This window comes from Salmo salar, chromosome 09 (assembly GCF_965601325.2).
Source record: "Salmo salar chromosome 09, fSalSal1, whole genome shotgun sequence".
Lineage (NCBI taxonomy): Eukaryota > Metazoa > Chordata > Actinopteri > Salmoniformes > Salmonidae > Salmo > Salmo salar.
This window is the reverse complement of record NC_138299.1, coordinates 24,515,535-24,538,842: the sequence shown is the minus strand read 5'-3', so window position 1 is coordinate 24,538,842 and position 23,308 is coordinate 24,515,535. Positions and strand designations below refer to the sequence as shown.

The 23,308-nt window shown below is 43.1% G+C and overlaps 1 protein-coding gene across 2 annotated transcripts in view; it reads right to left on the bottom strand.

The window, feature by feature from the left end:
* The window catches only part of LOC123744603 (inositol-tetrakisphosphate 1-kinase), a 62,002-nt gene that overhangs the window by 27,603 nt on the left and 11,091 nt on the right, over nucleotides 1-23,308 (bottom strand). For both annotated transcript variants that reach the window (XM_045723498.2, XM_045723499.2), the window contains one exon: nucleotides 1,057-1,182. The gene's annotated coding sequence lies outside the window, so the exon portion shown is untranslated. The remainder of the gene's footprint in view (nucleotides 1-1,056; nucleotides 1,183-23,308) is intronic.

The window sequence follows — 23,308 nt, the reverse complement described above, 5'->3', positions numbered from 1 at the left end:
CAGAGTTGATTCCTCGATGGGAACTTGAGTTTCGGCAGTGTGTACTAGACATGGTTACCTATATACACAAAGAGAAATGGCAAACATATTTATTACGAATAACCTAATTCATTGGCCTACACTTGCTTTAGAGAAGGCCACTCAAGTCCAAGTGTTTAGTGGTGGTATTCACAATACACAAGCACTAGCAGTGGTTGCATGTTGTGCAATAGAAGGCTGTTATGGTATTTTCCCCTATAAATCCTCTAAGGAAAAGAAGACTAATTTCACCTTAATCCACAGGAAAATGTTGGGTGCTGTTTACGATGTAAAAACAAAGCCTTACACAGTTAGAAGACCTATAATTAAGTTATGGTCTAAAGAAAGTGTGCAAACTATCGCGCAATGTTTGCACAATGAAGTAAGTCCTCATTCCCCAAACTACAGGATAAAGTGACAGTTCTGATCATTAATGTGGTTTGTTTCCATGCAACTGAATGCCATGTGTTATATGTGACGTTCAGTGGCAGGGTCAAAGTTCAACTCTAATCTCCCTGAGAGTGGCGTTTCTGATAGCAATACTAGCCCTTCACATGGCAGGATGGGAATATCCCACAGTCACCTGCGGCAACGACCTAGTAGTATCATTTCAAGAGGTGGGGTCACTGACTGGCTATACTGACGGGTACAATAGCCTTGAGAGAGGAGGGGGATGGATGGATACTGCATCTAACACTTTTTCAAGCACTGCCAGATCAATTCACACAAGAACACAAAGACAACCATCACCACACACACCTGCATGACCCTCACCTTTCAAAACACCCAAACATTTCAAACTGTTCCCGCGGCTACGTGAGAGACACAAAATGAGTGTGCAACATTCACAGCACTGGCTGTTCCGGTGATATTCGGAAATACATTACCACTTCCCCTTCTAATGAGCAAAACCACTTTAATGGCCAGACACGTTGTAGTGGTGAAATCGGTCTGTGGTGTTGTGGAATCACAGACAGTTGTGCTTCTCCCTTCCTTTTTACCCCCCCTCTATTCCACCCCCCTCTCCCCGAGGCGCACCTGCACTCTCTGCACCAGCAGGACTGAGTGTGTCTCGTTCTGGTCGGCCTCCAGGATCAGGTCGGTCAGTTTGTGGATGATGACGTCCAGGGGACCCTGCTCCTCCAGGGGCTGGCTCAGGTCCAGCTGAGGACAGACACAGGGGAGACGTCAGGGGTTAGAGGTCAGCAAGGAAACAAACAAGGAAAGCTACTGTACCACCACTGTAGCCATAACCAGTCTTTGTTTTGTATATTTGACAGATATTTTTGGTAACACTCTTGGTAACCTATGTAGCCTGATGCAGTAGAGATACAGGACTAGCTTGGCCTCAGACTGAACAGTCAGAGTTATATGATAGGTCTGGCTCCTGTGGTCAGTAGAGTACAGTAGGTCGATACTGGTGTTGTGCATCCACTGGGGGAGTTATGTGGGTCAGCATACATACCCAGAGGATGGGGACACACACGCACACACACAAACCCTCTCACTAGAAGAGGAGACTGAATTGTGCCCCAAAGCCTCTCTTCTACTAGGGTACATGCTGTGCCCAAATCACAAGGAGCCTCTATTGTGATCTAAGCTGAATGGATCCACTGTAGTGTGAGGGAGGGTTCCAGTGTGTGTGTATGAGAGCGTATTCTGATTCTCTCCATCTCCGGGTTTGTGTGCTGTAGACCGTACCCATTTCTAAGTCCCTTTTATCAGCATGTCTGATTCTGCATTGTCTGTATGCAACTGGGTGCGCGTGTGTGAGTGGCCTTCAGCTGGGTTATCTTCAGCAGAGAGGCCATGCCTGAAGAAAAAGGGCCAATAATAGACCTATTTTGGACACACACACACACACCAGCAGAAAAAAAAAAACTCAGACTCAGCCTAAGGCCCGGTTTCCCGATAGCAATGGAACTTGGCTTATGAGTATTTTAACAATGGATCGTTCCTACAAACTGCCCAAGATGCAACATGCATTTCCCAAAACACCACAGTGACAACATTTGCAAGTGCATCGTGGGAGCATGTGCCGATACTGATAGGTTCGAAAGAAAGGCAGCGCTGCTCCATTCAAATCTTACATGAACATTATTCCACAATACTGATGACAGATCAGATGACAGCTCCTAGAGCTATCACCTATGGCTGCAAATATTGAGGAAGGCTTATTCTAATGCCTACCTAATAATAATGCACTAAATCATATTTGGCACATCATTGCACACGTTAAACCTCATGAAATATATTGGGGCAAACAGACAGTAGCCGACAACTAGCAAATTAGAACTCAATGGATTGAGGTCTATGTATCCTACTGTATTTATCTTTTAATGTAGTTATCGGTTTTCATCTAATTTTATAATTTGCTTGTTTATAACATTTGCAAAGAGATTGGCAACTTTGTTCTGCAGTTATCAGCGGTCACAGAGACAGATAAACATCTTCATTCTATGTTTAGCGGAAATCTTCTGTGTAGGCTATGAAGTGCGGTGGAAGGGCAAAAAACAACAACAAAAAGCATCCAACTACGCATTTAGCTGTTCTAAACTCAGCAAAAAAAGAAATGTCCCTTTTTCAGGACCCTGTCTTTCAAAGATAATTCGTAAAAATCACAATAACTTCACAGACCTCCACTGTAAAGGGTTTAACTTGTTATGGATAGGGGGCAGTATTTTCACGGACGGATAAAAAAACTTACCCGATTTAATCTGGTTATTACTCCTGCCCAGAAACTAGAATATGCATATAATTAGTAGCTTTGGAGAGAAAACACTCCAAAGTTTCTAAAACTGTTTGAATGGTGTCTGTGAGTATAACAGAACTCAAATGGCAGGCCAAAACCTGAGAAGATTCTGTACAGGAAGTACCCTGTCTGACCATTTCTTGGCCTTCTTTGTCATCTCTATCCAAAAACAGAGGATCTCTGCTGTAACGTGACACTTTCTAAGGCTCCCATAGGCTCTCAGAAGGCGCCAGAACGTTGAATGATGACTCTGCAGTCTCTGGCTGAAAAACAGTAGCGCATTTGGATAGTGGTCGATCTGAGAACAATGAGACGGGCACACGCGTGCACGTGAAGAGGCCATTTTACATTTTCAGTCTTTGAACGAAAACAACGACTCCCGGTCGGAATATTATCGCTATTTTACGAGAAAAATCGCATAAAAATTGATTTTAAACAGCGTTTGAAATGCTTCGAAGTACGGTAATGGAATATTTTGAAATTTTTTGTCACGATACGCGTCCGTGCGTCACCCTTCGGATAGTGTCTTGAACGCCGCTATTTGGCGTTGAACGCCGCTACGAACAAAACGCCGCTATTTGGATATAACTATGGATTATTTGGAATCAAACCAACATTTGTTGTTGAAGTAGAAGTCCTGGGAGTGCATTCTGACGAAGAACAGCAAAGGTAATCCAATTTTTCTTATAGTAAATCTGAGTTTGGTGAGTACCAAACTTGGTAGGTGTCAAAATAGCTAGCCTGTGATGGCCGGGCTATCTATTCAGAATATTGCAAAATGTGCTTTCACCGAAAAGCTATTTTAAAAATCGGACACCGCGATTGCATAAAGGAGTTCTGTATCTATAATTCTTAAAATAATTGTTGTTTTTTTGTGAACGTTTATCGTGAGTAATTTAGTAAATTCACCGGAAGTGTTCGGTGGGAATGCTAGTTCTGAACGTCACATGCTAATGTAAAAAGCTGGTTTTTGATATAAATATGTACTTGATTGAACAAAACATGCATGTATTGTATAACATAATGTCCTAGGAGTGTCATCTGATGAAGATCATCAAAGGTTAGTACTGCATTTAGCTGTGGTTTTGGTTTTTGTGACATTATATGCTAGCTTGAAAAATGGGTGTCTGATTATTTCTGGCTGGGTACTCTCCTGACATAATCTAATGTTTTGCTTTCGTTGTAAAGCCTTTTTGAAACCGGACAGTGTGGTTAGATAAAGGAGAGTCTTGTCTTTAAAATGATGTAAAAATAGTCATACGTTTGAAAAATTGAAGTTTTCGGATTTTTGAGGAGTTTGTATTTCGCGCCACGCCTTATCATTGGATATTGGAGCGGTGTTCCGCTAGCGGCACGTCTAGATGTAAGAGGTTAAACAGTGTTTCCCATGCTTGTTCAATGAACCATAAACAATTAATGAACATGCACCTGTGGAACGGTTGTTAAGACACTAACAACTTAGACGGTAGGCAATTAAGGTCACAGTTATTAAAACTTAGGACACTAAAGAGATCTTTCTACTAACTCTGAAAAACACCAAAAGAAAGATGCCCAGGGTCCCTGCTCATCTGCGTGAACATGCCTTAGGCATTCTGCAAGGAGGCATGAGGACTGTAGATGTGGCAAGGGCAATAAATTGCAATGTCCGTACTGTGAGATGCCTAAGACAGCGCTACAGGGAGACAGGACGGGCAGCTGATCGTGCTCGCAGTGGCAGACCACGTGTAACAACACCTGCACAGGACGGGTACATCTGAACATCACACCTGCGGGACAGGTACAGGAGGGCAACAACTGCCCGAGTTACACCAGGAACGCACAATCCCTCCATCAGTAATCAGACTGTTCGCAATAGGCTGAGAGGCGCTGGCCTGAGGGCTCTGTTGTAAGGCAGGTCCTCACCAGATATCACTGGCAATAACGTTGCCTATGGGCACAAACCCACCATCGCTGGACAAGACAGGACTGGCAAAAAGTGGTCTTCACTGACAAGTCCCGGTTTTGTCTCATCAGGGGTGATGGTCGGATTCGCGTTTATCGTCGAAGAAATGAGCGTTACACCGAGGCCTGTACTCTGGAGCGGGATTGATTTGGAGGTGGAGGGGCCGTCATGGTCTGGGGCGGTGTGTCACAGCGTCATTGGAGTGAGCTTGTTGTCATTGCAGGCAATCTCAATGCTGTGCGTTACAGGGAAGACATCCTCCTCCTCCCTCATGTGGTACCCTTCCTGCAGGCTCATCCTGACATGACCCTCGAGCATGACAATGCCACCAGGCATAATGCTCGTTCTGTATGTGATTTCCTGCAAGACAGGAATGTCAGTGTTCTGCCATGGCCAGCGAAGAGCCCGGATCTCAATCCCATTGAGCACGTCTGGGACCTGTTAGATCGGAGGGTGAGGGCTAAGGCCATTCTTCCCAGAAATGTCCGGGAACTTGCAGGTGCCTTGGTGGAAGAGTGGGGCAAAATCTCACAGCAAGAACTGGCAAATCTGGTGCAGTCCATGAGGAGGAGATGCACTGCAGTACTTAATGCAGATGGTGGCCACACCAGATACTGACTGTTACTTTTGACCTTCTCTTTGTTCAGGGAAACATTATTCCATTTCTGTTAGTCACATGTCTGTGGAACTTGTTCAGTTATGTCTCAGTTGTTGAATCTTATGTTCATACAAATATTTACACATGTTAAGTTTGCTGAAAATAAAACGCAGTTGACAGTGAGAGGACGTTTCTTTTTTTGCTGAGTTTATGTGGTCTTAGGCAGTCAGTAGGTAACAGTTTAAGTGCAACTTTAGTAATGATGGTTTTTGGAAACAGCTCAGTGATTTAATGACGCTCCAATAAAAAGGTTAAAATGATGAACTTAGCCTTACGGTGCTTTTGGGAAACCGGCCCAAAACGGTCTAATAGCAAGGAAGGATACAGCGAGGCTGAGCATGCTCTTTCTTTCCTATCATTAACGATAGGGATTTCGCAGACTCCAACATAAGTACTTGCTAAATGCAAAATATGCAAATAAAATAGGCTTACATGGTATGGAATGACCTTTTCTGTTACATGTTATGAAACCTATTGGTACAGTAAAATGTGCGCTTTAGCCATTGGCCTTACACACACCCAGAGGATATTTTCCCAGGTACCAGACTGCTTGATTCTGTACTAGACAAAAACATTGTCTTATGTTAAATATAAGAGCACTTAGAAAGCATTGTGTGCATTGACAGCGTTAGGCCGTTAGCCATTGCTAGCACCAGTGTTCCATGTCCCAGAGGGGCTTCAAAAGCCATCAATTGCCATTTCTGTTATTGACTCTGATCTTCTTCAGTAACTGGAGATCAGAGTCAATAAAAGACGTTTAGCTTGCAGCGCTAGTCCACGCAGCTTCGAGAGGCCCCATTAGTTCACCGGAGTCCTTGGTATTCAGTTTGGGAGCCAAATAGAGACACCTTAACAGCACACAGTGGGTCAAAAACTAAACATTCAGCCCAGAGAGAGAGAGATGAAAAGCTACGGAACATGGTCTGGCAGTGTAGGCCAGGCTGGTTAATCATTCTAGGAGAGGTGATGGATACATTACTTATTAGCCTTTGTCCTGCTTTGGTAAAAATTTACAAATAAATAAATAAAAATTATTTAAAAAATAATAATAAACTGTCCTACCTAGTTTACAGGGCAGTCTGGGGCGGAAAGACTCAAAACACACAAGTACATAGGGGGATACAGGCACTGTATATACTGTACTGTGGAGACAAACATCACAGAGACAGGGCACACAATACTAAAGGCGTAGTAGTCAGCAGAGGTGACGAGGACACACTGGTCTCAGGGCTTGCCCTCCAGCACACGTACGGGTTGGAGAGCAGCCAGAGAGGATTTGGCTATGCGCCACAGCTCCTAATCTCCTACTTCCACAAAAGAGGTCCTGTCTACAGCGTGGCCCCTCACACACACCAGCAGTGACATGGAAGTCGGTCCCATCCCGCTACTCACGTCATGGATGGAGCACGACCTTGCTCTAGCACTCCCACAGAACTCTTTGCGAAGCCGCTGATGTTATGCTAAACAACACTAAAAACAGAAAATGGCAATTGACGTCTTTTGAAGCCCCCCTGGGACATGCAGCATTGGTGCTAGGCCATGCCTGTGACAGACATCACAGAAAATACCCACAGTCCTGCAGGGAGAACAGGTCAAGGGCAGAATGTTTCCAGCTTTCATGCTCGTTCTACTGAGGGGCTTTGCGTTGTCACATTCCCCAGAGAAATATTTTCTGATCTACAGAACAGTGAGGATCTACAGCAGCCGTTTCTCTTCCAACCATATACACTGAACAAAAATGGTAAAGTGTTCGTCCCATATTTCATGAGCTGAAATAAAAAAAATCTCATTAAAATGTTCCATACACCTAAAAAGCTTCTCTAAAATTGGGCACAAATTTGTTTACATCCTTGTAAGTGAGCATTTCCCCCATGCCAAGATAATCCATCCATGTGACAGGTGTGGTATAATCAAGAAGCTGATTAAAAAGCATGGTCATTACACAGGTGCACCTTGTTCTGGGGACAATAAAAAGGCCACTTTAAAATGTGCAGTTGTCACACACACACACACACACACACACACACAACGCCACAAATGTCTCAAGTTGAGGGAGCGTGCAAGTGGCATGCTGACTGCAGGAACGTCCACCAGAGCTGTTGCCGGATGTCCAACAGAGAAGAAGCCGGATGTGGAGGTCCTGGTCTGTGGTTATGAGGCTGGTTGGACGTACTGCCAAATTCTCTAAAACAACGTTGGAGGCGGCTTATGGTAGAGAAATGAACATTAGATTCTCTGGCAACAGCTCTGGTGGACATTCCTGCAGTCAGCATGCCAACTGCACGCTCCCTCAAAACTTGAGACATCTATGGAATTGTGTTGTGTGACAAAACTGCACATTTTAGAGTGGCCTTTATTGTCCCCAGCACACGGTGCACCTGTGTAATTGTAATGGTTTTGACTTCAGGTAATTGTTTGTTAGGTGTGCCAGGTAGGTCGTGCCTACCAGAGAAAATATTGATGTCTCCTTTTTTTGGAGGGAATTAGTCCTGTCTGGTCCGTCAAGTCTATACCAATACCAAGGACTCATGTAAGTCAGTATAGAAATACACTTTTCATAAACCATTAAAACTATGGAAATAACTTCAAAACCACTGCTCTTTGCGTTTGCTGTATTAAGAAAATAAATGATCACACAATCAATATCAGTCACGAAATAACAACCTTAATTCACTTGTAAAATGTCCAGTACCTCGGGCATCCAAACTTGGGAGACATCTGTGGCATTGTGTTCTGACAAAACTGCATATTTTAGAGTGTCCTTTTACTGTCCCCAGCACAAGGTGCACCTGTGTAATGATCATGCTGTTTAATCAGCTTCTTGATATGCCACACCTGTCAGGTGGATGGATTATCTTGGCAAAGGAGAAATGTTCACCAACGAAGGTAAACAAATGTGTACACAAAACCTGAGAGAAATAAACCTTTTGTGCATAATGGAAAAATTCTGGGATCTTTTATTTCAGCTTATGAAACATGGGACCAACATTTTACGTTGCGTTTATATTATTGTTCAGTATAGTGCCAGGTTCTTGCACCTCCCTGGGGCCAAAGGGTAATTGGACTCATGTCTCAGCAGTGTCTCCCTCGCTCTCTCCTACCTCACAGAGTGTGGCGGCACTCAAACAAGCCATCTTCATGACGCACCAAGTTTTGGTCGCCACTGCTTTTTGACTGTCCTAACGACTGGAGTCCCGTACTCATTTCTCACTGTAGGTTTGAGATCACTGAGAAGCTGAGCTGAACTCCAGGGCGGAGTGAAAACGACAGCTGCTGAGCCTGTGCTCCAGTGACTCTCCTAAAGCCTGAGAGAGACGGAGGAAGGATGCTACTGCTGTGCTGTTCTCTCATCTAAGGCTTCATTACTGAAGGCCTGCTGCTCCCAGACCCCTCTCATGCCAACGCGTCTCACCCTCACCCAAGTCCACAGGAGAGGGCAGATGGCTGGGGTGATACAGTGCTAGAGGTCAAAACAGGTCAGAGATGAGCATCTCTGGCAGAGATCTAGATAAAAAGCAGTTTTTTTCCTCACCATGAGTGAAAAAAACATAGGCCTCCTAAGATCATGCTACAGAGGAATGGGACTGGAGGGAGGAGTGGAACAGTAACATTTCTTCCCTGAAGGGATGGAATCCTGTTAATGTTCTGTGCTCATAAAATAGACAAGAGCTGCATCCTTACTAATTATACATTCAAACCACACCCAATGGGTGGGGTGAAGACACTAAAATCCCTCAGTCAGTCAGTATTCCCCATAGACCCCACAGGTATTGTTCAATCACAGCAATAGGCATCCAACTGGTTACCTCAAGTATGCAGTCGATTAAACTCCTGAGTCCCTGAACTAAGATGTAAAATGAAATCCAAAAGATCACTCATTAAACGTTGGATTCTTCTGACTAGTAGCTACTCCCAATAGACTAGAGGAATATCAGCTACATAATGCTTTATGGAGTGAGTCTTATCAATCTCGGTGGGCTTCAATTAAAATTATATACAATTATTATTTTTGATCAGTGGGAGAGATACAGTAACAACCAGGAAATTAACTTAATTTCCTAGCACTCAACACATGATAAACATTTTACAACATTTTTCCTGGGCAGCAACACAAACGTTGGCCATTTCCTTGCCCAGTTCCACTTGCTAGCAGAGAACATTGGCTTCCCCTAAGTCTGGTGGGTTAATATGATCAGCTCCGAAACATACAGACTAATGTACGGGCCTTGGGAGAAGGCTGCTTCTCATGAGCTCAGGGCAAACAGGTCAATATTGATGAGGTTGTGGAAATCACTTAGAGAATGATTAGCATGAATGGAGGGCAGAGGAGGACAAGAGGGAGAGAGTAAGAAAGGACAGATTGTGGATATATGAATGAAAAGGATGAAGACTGAGAAGGAAGAGTAAGGTTCCTCTGACTTTTTCCCCCTTACAGAGAAATCCTGAAGTTTTTCCCACACTAGAAATGGAAATATGAAATGAGCTCCCTAAGGGCCGACCGATTTAGGTTTGTTCACAGAGCATGATGTCACATCGCTGCCATGCCCTCCAGATGTCCTAAATCTCTGCCATTGACATTACTGACTGACTTTCAAAACAGGGACATAAATGTTGCTTTATTGCAAGCTCTGCTCCAATAAATGAGTGATATTACAATTAGTGGGCCTATGGAGGAAACTGGCCATCATGGCCCCAGAAAGGTTCTCAGCAGGAAAGGTTCAAACTCCTTAGCTTAAAATAGAGCAATATTCTCTAGCCAATTTTTGTCAGCCTTTAAATCAGTGAGTCCCATGAATTAGGTATTATTCACAGAAAAACTGAAAATGTAAAAGTTACCCAAACACTGCATCAAAAGGGAACGATAAAGCCCAGTTCACAGGAAAATGAACTGTACAGATGTTTATGCAAGGCAAAATGGAGTATAGCATATGATTATTTTGGTTGCCATTATTGACGTTGTTTACCACCAGTCTACTAGAAAAAAAACTTGGCTGTTATAAACAGGGTCAGCAATAGGGTCAGCTTGAAAACTACAAGGACACAAGTGAGGGCTGGAACAGGTGGTGTGTGTGTATGTGTGTGTAGTGGGTTTAACCTTGATCAGACCACCTCTTCCTCAGATTCACCACACAGCCAGACAGGAGCAACACAGATAAGAGCTGTCCTTGTACAGTAACTCTATCAAAAAGGAGTATTGAAGAGACTCCCAATTCAAAACAAACAGGCCTATCAGGACCAGACTGGCTCACTATATTGTGACTGATTCCACCCATTACCATCTAGAGCTTTTACAGACTTCTCTGGAAAGCACACAGACCTGCAAGAGGACATTGTCATGTTTCTCTAGCTGTGTAACACTCCCTCCCAATACAGCATCTCTCCCTTGTTATAATAAGGGATGACAGCTTTATACATGGACTAGCATAACAACGCCAGAGCATGACAATGGCTGCCATTGTCTCCCGTGAGGCGGCCGTGCTACATGAGCCACTGACTGGCACAGGGCTCATCTTCCTGGCAGCTCGCACCCTCACCGACTCAAAAACAAAACCTGCAGGTGTCGGTCTGCACTGTGCCCTCTCAATTGGCAGTGACAGCAAGAGCTGGGCCATATGGACAAAAATACATTGTGATAAACTGCCTGAACTGATGCAATACCGATAAATAGAACAATACATTTATAAACATTAATGTTAACCATGTTTTAAAATATATATATTATCCTTTAACCCATAAGAGTCTAAGCCATGTCTAAGACGGAGGAGGGGGATTCTAAGGAAGTTGTTTTAAGAAGGTAATACCAAGGATTATTTTGCTATTTGATTTTGAATTCTAACATGCTGACTACACTGGGCACGGGATCAGGACAAGCAGGTTGAAATATCAAAACAAACTCTGAACCAACTATATTAATTTGGGGTCAGGTCGAAAGGCATGAAACATTCATGGACATTCAGCTAGCTTGCTGTTGCTAGCTAATTTGTCCTTGGATATAAACATTGGGTTGTTATTTTACCTTAAAAGGCACAAGGTTCTTTTTTTCAGGGATCTTTGTAGAATTCTGACCCATTTTGGGTCACACAAAATCGTGTGTTCTCTACTTCGACAATTAATCCACAGATAAAAGGGGAAATTTGGAGCATTTCTAGTAATCTCTCCTTCTTCTGTGGACATTATATGGCATTTGGCAACTAACTAAGATCCATTAACCAACACCTGGACTGGAGTGTTGACTTCAGCTCAGTTTTCAGAATCACCCACGTGGGTATATGCTCCTAAAAGCCAATGAAGAGATGGGAGAGGCGGAACTTACAGCGCATCAAGCGACAAAAATAGAACCAAGTCCTATTTTAAGGCCTTGCAACACACAAGCAGTTTGGATGAAATTATTGAATAACATGTTTGTGTAAATTAACTTTGTAACGCGAGCGGTGTGGCCAGCATGTTAGACCCCTTAAAGTATCAAAAAAAAATAGACACATTTTTTTGGGGCGGAAAAATTATTTTTGGGCTTTACTGCCATTATCCCATACAAACGCATTGAATACCAGATTCACTACACTGAACAACCTAGTCCCCCCACCACAAAAAAATCTAAAGGAAGTTTGTTCTGAAGTGTCTGTCCTATATCTGAGAGATATACAGTACCAGTCAAAGGTTTGGACACACCTACTCACCTACCTGGCCTCCACAAATCACCCGACCTCAACCCAATTGAGATGGTTTGGGATGAGTTGGAATGAAGAGTGAAGGAAAAGCAGCCAACAAGTGCTCAGCAAGACTGTTGTAAAATAATTCCAGGTGAAGCTGGTTGAGAGAATGCCAAGAGTCTGAAAAGTTGTCATCAAGGCAAAGGGTGGCTACTTTGAAGAATCTCCAATCTAAAATATATTTACATTTGTTTAACACTTTTTCCAATTACTACACGATTTCATACGTGTTACTTCATAGTTTTGATGTCTTCCCCATTATTCTACAATGCAGAAAATAGTAAAAATAAAAACCCTGGAATGAGTAGGTGTGTCCAAACTTTTGACTGGTACTGTATGCATGTATTTAACCTCAGATTTTTGGCACTAAACAGTGTCCATATATACACTTCCATTCGTTTTTTCAATTGGTACCGAGGGACCTTAAGATGAGTCGTGAGGCCTGTAGGGTGTTCTAGAGCAAAACAGAACCGACATGAACATGTTCGTGAGAGAGTCTCACCTTTCCACAGAGGGGTCATATTAGTGTGCAGCCCAAACTGTTTGGAAGTTAGACATAAATCAAATCAAATTTTATTTGTCACATACACATGGTTATCAGATGTTAACGCGAGTGTAGCGAAATGCTTGTGCTTCTAGTTCTGACCATGCAGTAATATCTCACAAGTAATCTAACAATTTCACAACAACTACCTTATACACACACAATTGTAAAGGAATGAATAACAATATGTACATACAAATATGAATGAGTGATGGCCGAACGGCATAGGCAAGATGCAGTAGATGGTATAGAGTACAGTATATACATATGAGATGAGTAATGTAGGGTATGTAAACATATGTGGCATTGTTTAAAGTGGCTAGTGATACATTTATTACATCAATTTTTCCATTATTAAAGTGGCTAGAGTTGAGTCAGTATGTTGGCAGCAGCCACTCAATGTTAGTGATGGCTGTTTAACAGTCTGATGGCCTTGAGATAGAAGCTGTTTTTCAGTCTCTCGGTCCCCACTTTGATGCACTTGTACTGACCTCGCCTTCTGGATGATAGCGGGGTGAACAGGCAGTGGCTCGAGTGGCTGTTGTCCTTGATGATCTTTTTGGCCTTCCTGTGACATCGGGTGGTGTAGGTGTCCTGGAGGGCAGGTAGTTTGCCCCCAGTGATGCAATGTGCAGACCTCACTACCCTCTGGAGAGCCTTAAGGTTATGGGCGGAGCAGTTGCCGTACCAGGCGGTGATACAGTCCGACAGGATGCTCTTGATTGTGCATCTGTAAAGGTTTGAGTGTTTTTGGTGATGAGCTGAATTTCTTCACCCTCCTGAGGTTGAAGAGGCGCTGCTGCGCCTTCTTCACCACGCTATCTGTGTGGGTGGACCATTTCAGTTTGTCCGTGATGTGTACGCCGAGGAACTTAAAATTAAAAATAAAAAAAACTTTCCAACCTCTCCACTTCTGTCCCGTCGATGTGGATGGGGGGTGCTCCCTCTGCTGTTTCCTGAAGTCCACGATCATCTCCTTTGTTTTGTTGACATTGAGTGTGAGGTTATTTTCCTGACACCACACTCCGAGGGCCCTCACCTCCTCTCTGTAGGCCGTCTCGTCGTTGTTGGCAATCAAGTCTACCACTGTAGTGTCGTCTGCAAACTTGATGATTGAGTTGGAGGCGTGCATGGCCATGCAGTCGTGGGTGAACAGGGAGTACAGGAGAGGGCTGAGAACGCACCCTTGTGGGGCCCCAGTGTTGAGGATCAGCAGGGTGCAGATGTTGTTACCTACCCTCACCACCTGGGGGCGGCCCGTCAGGAAGTCCAGGACCCAGTTGCACAGGGCGGGGTCGAGACCCAGGGTCTCGAGCTTAACCTGTTGGGGCTAGGGAGCAGCATTTGCACGGCCGGATAAAAAAAACGCACCCGATTTAATCTGGTTACTATTCCTGCCCAGAAACTAGAATATGCATATAATTAGTAGATTTGGATAGAAAACACTAAAGTTTCTAAAACTGTTTGAATGGTGTCTGTGAGTATAACAGAACTCATATGGCAGGCCAAAACCTGAGAAGATTCCATGCAGGAAGCGCCCTGTCTGACAATTTGTTGTCCTAGGTTCTATATCAAAAATACAGCATCTCTGCTGTAACGTGACATTTTCTATGGCTTCCATTGGCTCTCAGAAGGCGCCAGAAAGTGGAATGAGAGCTCTGCAGTCTCTGGGCGAAAAACAGCAGCAGAGTTTGTTACTGGCCTGCCTGGGGACAGTGACACTGGAGATCCGCGTTCATGTGAATTCTCCATTTTGTTCTTTCAGTCTTTGAACGAATACGTCGCCCGGTTGGAATATTATTGCTATTTTACGAGAAAAATAGCATTAAAATGTATTTTAAACAGCGTTTGACATGCTTCGAAGTACGATAATGGAATATTTTGAATTTTTTTGTCACGAAATGCGCCCGCGCGTCACCCTTCGGATAGTTACCTGAACGCACGAACAAAATGGAGCTATTTCAATATAACTATGGATTATTTCGAACCAAAACAACATTTGTTGTTGAAGTAGAAGTCCTGGGAGTGCATTCTGACGAAGAACAGCAAAGGTAATCCAATTTTTCTTATAGTAAATCTGAGTTTGGTGAGGGCCAAACTTGGTGGGTGTCAAATTAGCTAGCCGTGATATCTACTCAGAATATTGCAAAATGTGCTTTCACCGAAAAGCTATTTTAAAATCTGACACCGCGATTGCATAAAAGGAGTTCTGTATCTATAATTCTTAAAATAATTATGTATTTTGTGAACGTTAATCGTGAGTAATTAAGTAAATTCACCGGAAGTTTGCGGTGTGTATGCTAGTTGCTAGTTCTTAACATCACATGCTAATGTAAAAAGCTGGTTTTTGATATAAATATGAACTTGATTGAACAAAACATCCATGTATTGTATAACATAATGTCCTAGGAGTGTCATCTGATGAAGATCAAGGGTTTGTGCTGCATTTAGCTGTGTTTTTGGTTTTTGTGACATTATATGCTAGCTTGAAAAATGGGTGTCTGGTTATTTCTGACTATGTACTCTCCTAACATAATCTAATGTTTTGCTTTCGCTGTAAAGCCTTTTTGAAATCGGACAGTGTGGTTAGATTAACGAGAGACTTATCTTTCAAATGGTGTAAAATAGTCCTATGTTTGAGAACTTTGAATTATGACATTTTGTGGTTTTAATTTTGGCGCTCTGATGTGTCACTGGCTGTTGAATAGTGCAGGACGATTTCGTCCCACCTACCCTAGAGAGGTTAATGACGAGTTTGGAGGGTACTATGGTGTTAAATGCTGAGCTGTAGTCGATGAACAGCATTCTTTCATAGGTATTCCTCTTGTCCAGATGGGTTAGGGCAGTGTGCAGTGTGATTGCAATCAGTGTGATTGCGACTGTGGACCTATTGGAGCGGTAAGCAAATTGGAGTGGGTCTAGGGTGTCAGGTAGGGTGGAGGTGATCTGGTCCTTGACTAGTCTCTCACAGCACTTCATCATGACGGAAGTGGGTGCTACGGGGCGGTAGTCATTTAGCTCAGATACCTTAGCTTTCTTGGGAACAGGAACAATGGTGGCCCTCTTGAAGCATGTGGGAACAGCAGACTGGGATAAGGATGATTGAATGTCTGTAAACACACCAGCCAGCTGGTCTGCGCAAGCTCTGAGGATGCGACTGGGGATGCCATCTGGGCCTGCAGCCGTGCGAGGGTTAACACGTTTAAATGTTTTACTCACGTTGGCTGCAGTGAAGGAGAGCCTGCAGGTTTTGGTAGCGGGCCGTGTCAGTGGCACTGTACTGTCCTCAAAGCGAGCAAAGAAGTTGTTTAGTCTGTCTGGGAGCAAGACATCGTGGTCCGCGACGGGGCTGGTTTTTCTTTTGTAGTCCGCGATTGACTGTAGACCCTGCCACATACCTCTCGTGTCTGAGCCGTTGAATTGCGACTCCACTTTGTCTCTATACTGACGCTTAGCTTGTTTGATTGCCTTGCGGAGGGAATAGCTACACTGTTTGCATTCGGTCATGTTTCCGGTCACCTTGCCCTAATTAAAAGCAGTGGTTCGCGCTTTCAGTTTTGTGCGAATGCTGCCATCAATCCACGGTTTCTGGTTGGAGAATGTTTTAATAGATGCTGTGGGTACAACATCACCGATGCACTTGCTAATAAACTCGCTCACCGAATCAGCGTATTCATCAATGTTGTTGTTCAACGCTATGCGGAACACATCCCAGTCCACGTGATCGAAGCAATCTTGAAGCGTGGAATCCGATTGGTCGGACCAGTGTGGAACAGACCTGAGCGCGGGTGCTTCCTGTTTTAGTTTCTGTCTATATACTGGGAGCAACAAAATGGAGTTGTGGTCAGCTTTTCCGAAAGGAGGGCGGGGTAGGGCCTTATATACGTCACGAAAGTTAGAATAACAATGATCCAGGGTTTTGCCAGCATTTGATTGTGAGGAATTCTAAGTCAGGTGAACAAAAGGACTGGAGTTCCTGTATGTTGTTATGATCACACCACGTCTCGTTAACCTCTCTAGGGTAGAGGGCAGTATTTGCACGGCCGGATAAAAAACGTACCCGATTTAATCTGGTTATTACTACTGCCCAGAAACTAGAATATGCATATAATTGTTTGATTTGGATAGAAAACACCCTAACGTTTCTAAAACTGTTTGAATGGTGTCTGTGAGTATAACAGAACTCATATGGCAGGCAAAAACCTGAGAAGATTCCTTACAGGAAGTGCCCTCTCTGACCATTTCTTGGCCTTCTACACTCTTTATGGAAAACTGAGGATCTCTGCTGTAACGTGACACTTCCTACGGCTCCCATAGGCTGTCAGAAGGCGACAGAACGTTGAATGATGACTTTGCAGCCCATTGCTGAAAAACAGTAGCGCATTTGGATAGTGGTCGATCAGAGAACAATGAGACGGGCACACATGCACGAAAAGAGTCCATTTTAGATTTTTAGTCTGAACGAAAACAGGGTTTCCCGGTCGGAATATTACCGCTTTTTTACGAGAAAAATGGCATAAAAATTGATTTTAAACAGCGGTTGACATGCTTCGAAGTACGGTAATGGAATATTTAGATTTTTTTTTGTCACGAAATGCGTTGTGCGCGTCACCCTTCTTTACCATTCGGATAGTGTCTTGAACGCACGAACAAAACAGAGGATATTTGAACATAACTATGGATTATTTTGAACCAAACCAACATTTGTTATTGAAGTAGAAGTCCTGGGAGTGCATTCTGACGAAGAACAGCAAAGGTAATAACATTTTTCTTACAGTAAATCTGAGTTTGGTGAGCTAGCCCGTGAAAATAGCTAGCCCGTGATGGCGAGCTATCTACTCAGAATATTGCAAAATGTGCTTTTGCCGAAAAGCTATTTTAAAATCGGACATAGCGATTGCATAAAGGAGTTCTGTATCTATAATTCTTAAAATAATTATGTTTTTTGTGAATGTTTATCGTGAGTAATTTAGTAAATTCACCGGAAGTTTGCGGTGGGAATGCTAGTTCTGAACGTCACATGCTAATGTAAAAAGCTGGTTTTTGATATAAATATGAACTTGATTGAACAAAACATGCATGTATTGTATAACATAATGTCCTAGGAGTGTGATCTGATGAAGATCAAAGGTTAGTGCTGCATTTAGCTGTGGTTTGGGTTTATGTGACATTATATGCTAGCTTGAAAAATGGGTGTCTGATTATTTCTGGCTGGGTACTCTGCTGACATAATCTAATGTTTTGCTTTCGTTGTAAAGCCTTTTTGAAATCGGACAGTGTGGTTAGATAAAGGAGAGTCTTGTCTTTAAAATGGTGTAAAATAGTTATATGTTTGAGAAATTGAAGTAATAGCATTTCTAAGGTATTTGAATATCGCGCCACGGGATTACACTGGCTGTTGAGTAGGTGGGACGATTTCGTCCCACATACCCTAGAGAGGTTAATCATAAGGCATACACCCCCGCCCTTCTTCTTACCAGAGAGATGCTTGTTTCTGTCGGCGCGATGCGTGAAGAAACTAGGTGGCTGTACCGACTCCAATAGCGTGTCTCAAGTGAGCCATGTTTCCGTGAAACAAAGAACGTTAGTCTCTGATGTCTCTCTGGAAGGCAACCCTTGCTCGGATTTCATCTACCTTGTCAAGAGACTGGACATTGGCGAGTAGTATGCTCGAGAGCGGTGCGCCAGTCTACGGAGCCTGACCAGAAGACCGCTCCGTCTGCTGTTGTTTTGGGTCCCCGGCTGGGATCCGATCCATTGTCCTGGGTGGTGGGCCAAACAGAGGATCCGCTTTGGAAAAGACGTATTCCTGGTCGTAATGTTGGTGAGTTGACGTTGCTCTTATATCCAATAGTTCCTCCCGACTGTATGTAATAAAACCTAAGATTTCCTGGGGTAACAATGTAAAAAAAAATATATATATATATAAATACATTTTTTTTAAAAACACTGCATAGTTTCCTAGGAACGCGAAGCGAGGCGGCCATCTCTGTCGGCGCCGGAAGTCACACAATCTACCAACAGAAGTTGGTAGATTGGCTGAACCGACTTCAGACGAGTCCCAAGATGCTTGTGGGGGGGTCGTAAAGCAAAACGGAGAACACGATCATGTTAGTCTCATCTTTCCATAGAGTTCATAATAGTTTGTAGGCCAAACCATTTGGATGCTACAGACGATTTTGTGAGAAGAAAAATACCGCTCTAGCTCTGTCACCTTTTACCGCAGAAGCACAACATAGGCGGATGCGGTGGATTGAGAAGCATCCAATGCGAAAAAACAAATCTCTAGCTTAAACGGACAGATTTTTAATGGGGAGTTCTGTATTATGCTAATTCGATTTTCATGTGGGCACGGAACTACTAGTTTGATGGTTGTGGTCATCAATTGTCCCATTAATAGTCAACCATATTATCAACCATATTCTATTTCAAACTTCACATTGCTCGAGCATAGGTTACCATAATGAACGATATTAGCAAAATGCCTGTGACAAGTGATCGCTATGGTCAGTGTCAATAATTTTCTGTTTATTGTCCCAGCTCTAGTGACAGCACAGCTAAAATTATGAGAAACAGCTGAGTCTGAGCATGGGAGAGGACAAAGATAGCCCTGGTGGTTGTAAAGAACCGTGTGTGTGTGTGTGGTCAGTGTATTAAGAGGCGAGAGGGGTGTGGGCGCCACAGGCTCTGGGCTGTAACGATCTGCTGGCCTCCCATGAGGGTTGAGAGCGCTCAGAAACAAAGCGCTGCTTACTTTGGGACAATTCCCAGGACATCTTTCCGTCTGGGTGTGCTGAAGATATCTTCAGAAAAAAAAAGACAAAAAAAAGAAAGAAAAAGAACATAAGAACACAAAAGACGGCATAGAAAAACAGCACAAAAGGAGAGGCAGAGAGGAGGCAGGGAGATAAATAGCTCTCCATTTCCTCTTCAAGCTACAGAAGCCCAATAAATACTAAAATCTTGGAATTTGTTTGAACGACTTAGTATCCCATTTGAAAGGCTTAGTAAATATAACGATTGAATGACACTTAGTCATTCACACGATATAATTGTTATTTTGTCTAATTAAGCCTCCATTATCATTAGTTTAATTAGGGCAATTTGGTTGTAATTATTTAGCCTACTCAACCCACAATAGCCTATATCTAGTTTATATTCTACATTCTAACATTAGGATAAAATCCAGAGAGCTGATGTTCTGAAAGAATTGTAAAATCTGGATCCCTACAAATCAGCTGGGCTAGACAGACAATCTGGACCCTCTCTAAAATGATCTGCCGAAATTGTTGCAACCCCTATTATTAGCCTATTCAACCTCTTTTCGTATCGTCTGAGAACCCCAAAGATTGGAAAGCTGCCGCGGTCATCCCCCTCTTCAAAGGAGGTGACACGCTAGACCCAAACTGTTCTAGACCTATATCCATCCTGCCCTGCCTTTCTAAAATATTCGAAAGCCAAGTTAACAAACAGATCAGACCATTTCGAATCCCACCGTACCTTCTCCACTATGCAATCTGGTTTCCGAACTGGTCATGGGTGCACCTCAGCCACACTCAAGGTCCTAAACGATATCATAACCGCTATCAATAAAAGACAGTACTGTGTACCTCTGAGGGTTTAGCGCTTGAGGTAGTCACCTCATACAAGTACTTGGGAGTATGGGAGACGGTACACTGTCCTTCTCTCAGCACGTCACTGCACTCTTCTGTAAACTGGTCATCTCTGTATACCCGTCGCAAGACCCACTGGTTGATGCTTATTTATAAAACCCTCTTAGGCCTCCCTCCCCCTATCTGAGATATCTACTGCAGCCCTCATCCTCCACATACAACACCCGTTCTGCTAGTCACATTCTGTTAAAGGTTCCCAAAGCACACAGTAAGAATGTGTTAACTGACTTGCCTAGTTAAATAAAATAAACGTGTGTGCACATTACAAAAAGGTTGGTCACTAGTGTTTCCCTCAATGAAAGACAAAAAGGTAATGTCCTCCCGAATGGGAATACAGAAGTTTGGTTGTTGAAATGTCCTGAGATGTGACGATTCGCACCACAATACACTGAACACAGAGTCCCCAGGCAGGAAGCCCATGATTGGTGGTGCGCATGTTGCTCCTGCATCCTCACAGACATACAGAAAACGACATTGGGGAGGTTAGCTTAGAGAAGAGGCATCCATGAGGGGACGGAGGAAATATGTACAGTTTCCTCCACCGGCCATTTACAGTAGAATATCTGTGAAATATCTGGGAGTAGGGTGTGTAAACTACCCCCCCCCCCCGAACCCTCTCTCTAGATAATTCTATTCAGCACCTGGAGAGGACCTGATTGAGGGAGATTTGGGAAGGTTGGACATCAACGACTGTGTCATATCATAAAGAAGTGGAAACGTCCATGCGGTCTGAGAATGGGCTAGCTGCATCCCAATATGGCAACCGGAGTATGGGCAAGTGGGTGTGTCGAAAGGAAATTAGTTGGTGTCGAAAGCGCTCCACTGTAGGTTAGACTGTTTTAATTGAGCTGTTCTTTTTAATCCTTCCGTTTACCATGCAACTACCGTACATTGGGCTACCAATCGCAACAGTTTGGACTTCTGTTAAGCCAGAGGATGAATCTGCGTCGAATTTTACCATTAGTTTAACACAAATAGTACATTTTTTGTTATAAAACTGACAATTGTTTATTTTTATTCAAAGTATTGGATGATGGGTGTACTGTTGCTTCATGCGTTGTAAGTGTGTGCTTACTGTGACCGTCACCCTGATATTAGCTACTAGGTAGTTACTCCCCACGCCTTTGACAGACAGGAGTGCTTGTCAAAGGGGAGCGAAAGGCGTCCCAGTGTTGTTGCCATTCACACCCTGCCCATAGAGTTGTAGACCGCATGTACAGTTGAAGTCGGATGTTTTACATACACCTTAGCCAAATCATTTTTTTTTTTTTTTAACTCAGTTTCACAATTCCTGACATATACTCCTAGTAAAAATTCCTTGATTGAGGTCAGTCAGGGGTCAGAAGTTTACATACAATCAATTAGTATTTGGTAGCGTTGCCTTTAAAATTGTTTAACTTGGGTCAAAAGTTTCAGGTAGCCTTCCTCAAGCTTCCCACAATAAGTTGGGTGAATTTTGGCAACTTCCTCCTGACAGAGCTCGTGTAACTGAGTCAGGTTTGTAGGCCTCCTTGCTCACACACGCTTTTTCAGTTCTGCCCACAAATTTTCTATAGGATTGAGGTCAGGGCTTTGTGATGGCCACTCCAATACGTTGACTTTGTTGTCCTTAAGCCATTTTGCCACAACTTGTGAAGTATGCTTGGGGTCATTGTCCATTTGGAAGACCCATTTGCGACCAAGCTTTAACCTGTCTGGGCTAGGGGGCAGTATTTTCACGGCCGGATGAAAAACGTACCCAATTTAAACAGGTTACTACTCTGGCCCAGAAACTAGAATATGCATATTATTAGTAGATTTGGATAGAAAACACTCTAAAGTTTCTAAAACTGTTTGAATGGTGTCTGTGAGTATAACAGAACTCATATGGCAGGCAAAAACCTGAGAAAAATCCAAGCAGGAAGTGAAAAGTCTGAGAATTGTAGTTCTTCTTTTGATTCTCTATCGAAGCTCCAGTGTCTGTGGGGTGACATTGCACTTCCTAAGGCTTCCATTGGCTGTCTAAAGCCTTCAGAAAGTGGTTTGAGCATTTTCCTGTCACTGGGCAGATAATAGGAGCTCAGTTACTGAGTGGTCTGCCTGGCAACAAAGGGATTGGATATGCTCGGTCCCGCAAGCGCCCCTCCTTTTTCTTCTTGAATGAATATGCTATTGTCCGGTTGGAATATTATCGCAATTTTACGTAAAAAATACTATAAAGATTGATTTTAAACAGCGTTTGACATGCTTCTAAGTACAGTAATGGAACATTTTGACTTTGTCTCTCGTTCCGCGCTCGCGAGTCACTCTTTGGATAGTGACCTGAATGCACGAACAAAACGGAGGTACTTGGACATAAATATGGATTATTTCAAACAAAAACAACATTTCTTGTGGAAGTAGCAGTCCTGGGAGTGCATTCTGACAAAGATCAGCAAAGGTAATACAATATTTCTAATACTAATTCTGAGTTTAGGTTGCCCCGAACTTGGCGGGTGTCTGAATAGCTCACCGTGATGGCTGAGCTATGTACTCAATATTGAAAAATGTGCTTTCTCCATAAAGCTATTTTAAAATCTGACACAGCGGTTACATAAAGGAGTTCTGTATCTATAATTCTTAAAATAATTGTTATGTATTTTGTCAACGTGTATGATGAGTATTTTTGTAAATTGATGTGCATAGTCACCGGCCGTTTTGGTGGGAATACATTTTCGGAATATCACGCGCCAATGTAAAATGCTGTTTTTGGATATAGATATGAACTTTATCGAACAAAACATACATGTATTGTGTAACATAATGTCCTAGGAGTGTCATCTGATGAAGATCGTTAAAGGTTAGTGCTTCATTTCACTGTGTTTTGGGTTTTATTGACACATGTCCTTGCTTGGAAAATGGCTGTGTGATTATTTTTGTCTATGTACTCTCCAAACATAAACTAATGTTTTGCTTTCGCTGTAAAGCCTTTTTGAAATCGGACAATGTGGTTAGATTAACGAGAAGTGCATCTTTAAAATGGTGTAAAATAG